Source organism: Erythrolamprus reginae, chromosome 10 (assembly GCF_031021105.1).
Source record: "Erythrolamprus reginae isolate rEryReg1 chromosome 10, rEryReg1.hap1, whole genome shotgun sequence".
Classification (NCBI taxonomy): domain Eukaryota; kingdom Metazoa; phylum Chordata; class Lepidosauria; order Squamata; family Dipsadidae; genus Erythrolamprus; species Erythrolamprus reginae.
The window spans coordinates 44,523,073-44,530,272 of record NC_091959.1 but is presented as its reverse complement, the minus strand read 5'-3'; positions in this window follow the sequence as shown (position 1 = coordinate 44,530,272).

Below are 7,200 nucleotides of genomic sequence, written 5' to 3'. Positions count from 1 at the left end.
CCGCCCAGCCGATCCGCTGCGCCGCCCGCGGCCGCCTCCTCTTCTTCTTCTTCCTCCCCCTCTTCCTCCTCCTCTCCCTCTGGGCGCGCTGGGGCTCCCTCTGGCTCCTGGGCGCTTTTCTTGGGGGCCGAGGTGGGCTTCAACGCGGCATGCCGGGCTTGGCGTCCCCGGGAGCGTCGGGGGAAGGTGTTGCCTGGCAAGGCCCGGGCGCAGCGGTGGTCTCGGGCCGGTCCCCTCCTTCGCCGGCGCGCCGCTGGCTGGCCGGGACTCGATCCCACTTTTGCGCTGCTCCCATCGCCCAAGCTTTGTCTCGAGGCTTTAGTAATTCGCGCACCCTTATTCAGATTTGGTGACGTGGGGCGCCACGTCGGGCGGGCGGCGGCCAATGGCGAGCCGGTGGCCATGGCAACCCCCTTAATTTATAGCATATCTAAATTGGCTCCAGCCTGGCGCTTGGCACAGAGGGGGAAAAAGGAGGCAGCTCCATTGTGGAGGGGCGAGACTCGCACCTGACGCGCCCGAGGTCTACTCCGTGAGTAGTTTTTGCCTTCCGACCCGGGGCTCGACGGCGGGGCCGGGCGGGGGCGCAACACAATTGGGCCGGCCAGGCGGGTGGGGTTGGGGGGCACCCAAAGGCAATGCAACCTCCCTTCTTCCTCTCCATCTTCCTTCCTTCCTCCCTCCCCATCTTTCGTGGGGAAAAATACACCCAAAGCATCAGGTGGGAGGACGGAGAGTGTGTGTGGGGGGAAGCGGTCTCCACGCACCCACCGTCGGGGATGGGAGGGGGGTTTCTCCCCTGGCTTGCCTTCGCGGCTTGTGGATTCAGAAACCGGCGTGGCTCGTCCCGGGTAAGACCCGCGCTACAAGAAGATCGCAGCCTGGGAAAACTTTCCTTGCTACCTTCTGGGCCGCCGGCCTGCTTGGGTTTGGGGGCGCGCGTACGCGTGGGTGGGGCTGCGGCGTGGGGAAAGGAACGGGTTCGGATTTGGTGATTTCCCTTCATTGAAATCTCTCCTACCCACTCCATTAAAAAAACAAAAACGTCTGAGAAGAAGCGCGGGATATTCCTCCGTTTATCTTCACCCTCGCTCCTTAATTCCAGATCTCGGGAATTGCAGAGGCGCGCGTGGGTGGGAGTGGAGGAAAAGTAAGGAAGGGGAGAAAGGGAAAGAGAGAGAGAGCGAAAGAGAGAGGGGGGAAGACAGAACGACGGAAAGACAGATGGATGGAAAGAAAGAAAGGAAGAAGGAAGGAAGGAAGGAAAAAAGAAAGGAAGAGAAAGGAAGAAAGAAAGAAGGAAGGAAAAGAAAGAGAAAGAAGGAATAGACTAGACTAGAATAGAATAGAATAGAATAGAATATTAGCCATGTGATTGGACACACAAGGAATTTGTCTTTGGTGCAAGGAAGTAAAGAAGGAAGGAAGGAGAGAGAGAAAGAAAGAAAGAAACAGAGAGAGAGAGAGAGAGAGAGAGAGAGAGAGAGAGACAGAAAATAAATTAGGAAGGAAGGAAGGAAGGAAGGAAATCAGAGGCAAAATTAGCTCGCCAATGGACCTCAGAAAGAACCCTTAAAAAAGAACATTTCCGAGTCCCCCCTCCAAAAGCCAACCTACACATCAATTTAATGGAGGGAGGGGCGCCATGAGGGGGTGGAGAGGAGCGCCCGTTGCTATCTTGACCAGGGCTGCGTTCATTTTTTCTACCCCTTTCGGGAGGTAGAACGTTACCAATTCTATATGCCGCTTCTGTCTAAAACCGACGGCGTGAATATTATTATATCCGTGGGGTCGGAACTAATGAGGGTTCGGGGGACACGTGGAAAGCCGAGGAGGTCTTTTCGCCAGCTTGTTCTATTTTCTTCGCACGCCCCTTCACACACCCAGGGGAGGGGGAGGCTTCCCTAAAGTCCCTTGCGCCTCCTTTTCCGAAGTACAGGAGACTCTGGGCAACGCGCGTAAAAACAGAGTGAAAACCTCTCCAAAACCTTTGCCAAACGCGCACGGTTTCCCCGATGCCACCAGAGTTTACAAGCCCGGATTGGATCGCTCTCATTCTCTGTCTGCCCATCTTCAATTCCGCCAATGGGAGGGGGCGTGGGACCGGCGCGGGGGGGGACTGGGAATTTTGGGGCTCGCGCGGTCGGTTGCCTAGGAATTTAAGGAAGGCAGTTTGGTATTTTTCTCCTTCGTCCTTCCCGCCTTTGTCATGCGAGGTACGGGGATAATGGGGCGGGGAGGGGGGGACGACAGGAGAGATTAACTTATAAGGTCCTCTCTCCTTTCTTTCTTCTCCATCCTCCGCCCCCCCTCGCTTGGATCTCTCAAAACCACCGGGAAGTAAGTCCATAGTTAGCCATTTCATTGAGTCCGCTAATGAAGAAGGCGCTGTCCATCCCGCCCCCCCCCCGCCGCCTCCTATTTGTAGGACAACATTGGGAGTGTGTTGGAGGGCGGGGAAGGGGGAGGCGTGCTGAGAAAGCCCCCCGCCCGGAATTCCTTGCTTCTCCTAGGGTGAACTTCTCGGGAAAGAAGAAAGAGGGTAGGAATTAAAAAGTTAGGAATTTAGAGAGAGAAAAATATATATGAAACCCTACACCCCCCCCCCCTCGCCCCAGGTAAAACACAATGAAATAAAAATCAAAGGCCTTTGTTTGCCTGGGGGGGGGAGATAAAGGGGGCGTAATCTGGATTTAGAGACCCTTTCCTTTTCTTTTAAATAAGAGCCGCTGGTAAATTGGGGGGGGGAGAGAACCGGCAATGATGCCTCTTAAATAATGACTGCGCCCCCAACCCACCCATTCTGGGGAGCGATTTTCAGATTAAGTCCGAACAAAGAAAAAAGGAAAGAAAAAGAAAAGTAGAAAGGTGGGAGGAGGAAGGGAGTTGGAGAGAGAAACGAAGAAGGGATGGATAGAAGAAGGAAGGGAAAGAAGGAAGGAAGGAAGGAAGGAAGGAAGGAGAAAGTTGGAGAGAGAAACGAACGAAGAAGGGATGGATAAAGGAAGGAAAGGAAAGAAGGACGTTGGAAAGAGAAACGAAGGAAGAATGGATGATGGAGGAAGGACAGGAAGGAAGGAGACCATTGGAGAGAGAAACGAAGGAAGAAGGGATGGATAGAGGAAGGAAGGAAAGGGAGGGAGGGAGGAAGAAAGGGAGGAGAAAATTGTAGAGAGAAATGGAGTAAGAAGGGATGGCTAAAGAAAGGAATGAAGGAAGAAAGGGGGGAGGGGAAAGGAAGGGAGCCAGGAGAAAAGGAAAGAAGAAGGAAACGGAGAAAAGGAAATAAAATAGAAAGGGAAAGAAAGGACAAAGAGAGACAGGTGAAAGGAAGGATGGGGAAAGGAAGGAGATAAATGGATGAAGACGGAGAGGCAAATGTTGAAAAGGGGGAGTGGAAGAGAGAAAGAAAAGAAGCATCAAAGGGGTACAAAAGAAAAAAAGGGACAATGGGGAGAGGAGAAAGAGAAGAGGAGGAAAGAAAAGAAGGAAATAAGAAGAAAGGGAGAAAGGAAAAGAAGGCAAAAGGCAAGGGAAGGATTGGGGTCCCCCCCCAGACTTTGGGACAGGTGGAATAAGGAGGGAAGGCCTAAAAAGCGCCCACCCCCATCTCGAAGTGGGAGGTGGGCTTTCCGTGATGAAAGCGGAATGACTCTTCCTGGACCCAACAAGCAGAACCAATTGGTTGGAAACAAAAGACTGCTGGTGCGGGAGGGGAAAGAGGTGGGGGGGGGATATGCAAACTTATACCCAAGAGAGTGAAGGGCGACATGCCACAATCCAGCTACCACGCGGGCGCGGAGGAGAGGGGGGGCGCTTGCAATCTTTTGTATTTAGGCCAAACCGGTTTGGAAAGGCAAAGTCTGTTCTGTAGGCCTCCCTTCACTCGCTCCTTCATTCTTTCCTTTCTTTTTCTTCTTTCTTTCTTTCTTTCTTTCCTTCTTTCTTCCCTCCCCCTTTCCTTCATCTCTGCCCCTTTTCCTTCCTGCTCCCCTTCCTGCTCGCTTCATTCCCTCCTCCCTTTTTCTTCCTCTCTTTTCTTTCCTCCCCTTCCTCTTTTCATCCCTCCCTCCCTTTTTCTTTCCTTCTTTTCCCTCGTTATTCTCTTCCTTCCTCCCTCTTTCCCTCCATTCTATCCTCCCTCCCTCCCCCCCCCCTCTCCAATTTCAAACCATATTTTTGAAAACATCATTCTAACTTTCACCAATCACGGTTATAAAATTCAGTGGGCCTGAATGAATGAATGAATGAATGAATGAATGAATGAATCCATCCATCCATCCATCCATAAATGAATGAATGAATGAATGAATGAATAAATAAATAAATAAATGGATCAATCTCTCCTCCCTCTCCCAACCTTGACATAAAAACAAAAATGTTCCACTTGGGTCAACGAAATAGAGAAAAAGAAATACATACACATTTAAGCCAATGCAAGGAACACACACCCATTCCCAAAAACAGGCATATAGCCAGCCAGGGTACACTAAAAAAAAAAAAAAAAAAAGACAGGAAACCATTCCTGGAAGAAAAGACAACCACGTTTTTAAATCCACTCTGTATATATACCAATGCTCTCTTCTCTTCTCTTCTTTTTCCTTTCCTTTCCTTTTCTTCCTTTCTTTCTTGTTCTCTCTTCCTTCCTTCCTTCTTCCTTCCTCCTTCCCTCTTTCTTTCTTTCTTTTCTTTCTCTCTCTCTCTCTTACTTTCTCCCTTTCTTTCTTTCCTTCTTTCTTCCTTCCTTCTCGCTCTTTCTTCCTTCCTTTCCTCTTTTCTTTCTTTCTTCCTTCCTTTCTTCCTTTCCCTCCTTCCTCTCCCTCTTCCCTAATACACCTTTGCTCTATTTATTCGGATCAAACCCCTACAAAATAGCTTTCTCTCCACCCGGCTTGCGATGGCGCCTTGAAGGAACGGAACCCCCCTCTTTTTTTCTCCACTTCTCCCGTTTGTTCCGAGATCCCGTTCTCTTCCCCGAAATTTCAGCTCCAAGGAAACATCCAAAGAAATCCCCTGGGAATCGTTTTTCGTCGGGACGGGAGGAGCGCCCAAATCTCGCCCAAGCCAACCAGATGCCCAAAAATGCGTTTTCGCCGCTATTTGTTTTTTTGCCTCGCGTGGCAAGTAGCGGTGAGTCGGAAATAAATCAAACCACAGCTTTGGAGACTCCTTTGGGGGAAAAACCGACCCTCCTCCGTTTTTTTCTTTTGGCTCGTCTTCTACACGCGAAAGCGCTCTTCTTTTAACCCTTTCCTTCTCCTGCACGTGTGAACGCGCCGAACAAAGCAGCCAAATCTTTTCCCGCTTGCCAAAGTTCCACCTCCCGGATTTTCTACCGTCGAGGCAGCTTTGAGAGCCCCCCGCTAGCCGGCAACGGGGGCTCCGAAACCAAAGACCCCGAAAACTCGTGTCACAGGGCTGTAAGAAAGCATCCCCATCCCGCGCACGCCCCTACCCCCATCCTCTCCTCCTTTGCGCGGCTTGGAAAGGCGCTTGGTCTTTGGACCCGAGTCAGGCCGGCGGTGGTTCTGATGCACTCTGGTGTGGAGGGGTGGGGGGAGAAAATACGGCCGGAAGGGGAGATAAATAATTGTGGGTGGGAGATTTTTTTTTTTGGATTCGGATTCGCAGCTCCGAGCGTGGCGCCTGGAAACGTTGGCACCGGTTTTTAATCCGGGGGTTTAATGCTTTTTTTAGCCCCTGCGCGCGCGCGCGTGTGTTTTCCCCGGTGGTGGCCAAACAAGCATTCTTGGATACATCATTGACACTCCCCCACAACCCAAATCAGGTTGGTTTGGAAATCAGTGTTAAGGATTTGGCTGCCTCGATCAGCCCCGGGAGCTCAAATCATCTTTCCCGCTAGTGGAGGTGTCCTTAGCCATTTTTCACCTTTCAGAAGGGGGGGGGGGAGGTGTTTTTTTTTGTTCCCGGCAGTATAACCTATCCCTCATTAATCGTTTGCAGGACCTCCCGCCTCGGCTTCACGGTTTAGATCAGGGGCGAAATTAAGTCCGCTTACATACTGCTTAAAAATAATAATAAAGAGAACACTTCAACAACAGAATATAACTCCACGTAAATCAAACTTTGTACAGAACAAGGTATTCAATGAGAATATTTCATTCATTAAGATCTAGGATAGGTTTTTTGAGTGTTCCCTTTGTTCCTTTGAGCAGTTATCTATCTATATATTTTTTATTTATTTTATTATTTGGATTTGTATGCCGCCCCTCTCCGGAAACTCGGGGCGGCATACATATCTTTATCAATATCAATATCTATCAATATCTATGTATCTATCTTTATCTATATCTATCTATATCTATATCTACCCTGCTCAAAAAAATAAAGGGAACACTTAACCAACACAATATAACTTCACGCCAATCAAACTTCTGTGCAATCAAACTGTCCACTTAGGAAACAACACTGATTGACCATCAATTTCATTTTGTGGTCAGCGCATTCAACTTTGTGCAGAACAAAGTATTCAAGGAGAATATTTCATTCATTCAGATCTAAGATGTGTTCTTTGAATGTTCCCTTTATTTTTTTGAGCAATGTAAATGACCAGAACGAATATTGTCCGGATTCGATTCGATTCCTCCCATTTTCCTTCTATAGCTGAAAATACATTTAAATATATATATTTCTTACACCTAAACGTGGCGGCTGTTTTTAACACCCAGGAAAGAAAAGGGATGAATAGAGAGGAAAGATAATAGAAAAAGAAAGGAAGGAGGGAAGAATGAAGAAAGAAAGAAAAGGGAGAGGGAGTGAAAGAGAGGGAAAAATAGAGGGAGGAATGGAGGGAGGGAGATAGGGAAGGAAGAAAGAATGTAAAAGGGAGAGATAGAGAGAAACGGACAGAGGAATGGATGAAAGGAGAAAAAAGGAAGGAAGGAAAGAAGGGAGGAAGGAAAGAAGGAAAGAAAAAGAAAGAAAAGAAAGAAAAAATGGAAGGAAAGAAGGAAGGCAAGGGAGGAGGAAGGTTGGTAGGATGGAAGGAGTGTAATAGAGAGAGAGAGAAAGAGAAAAAAGGGGGGACGGAAAGGAGGGACGTAAATGACAAAGGAGAAAAGGAAAGGACGGGGAAAGGGAAAAGGAAATAAGAAAAACGAAAAACAGAAAAGGCGATTAAACCAAAAAACTGGGAGAAAGAAGATAGGGAGGAGTAATAAAGGAAAGGAAAGACGGAGG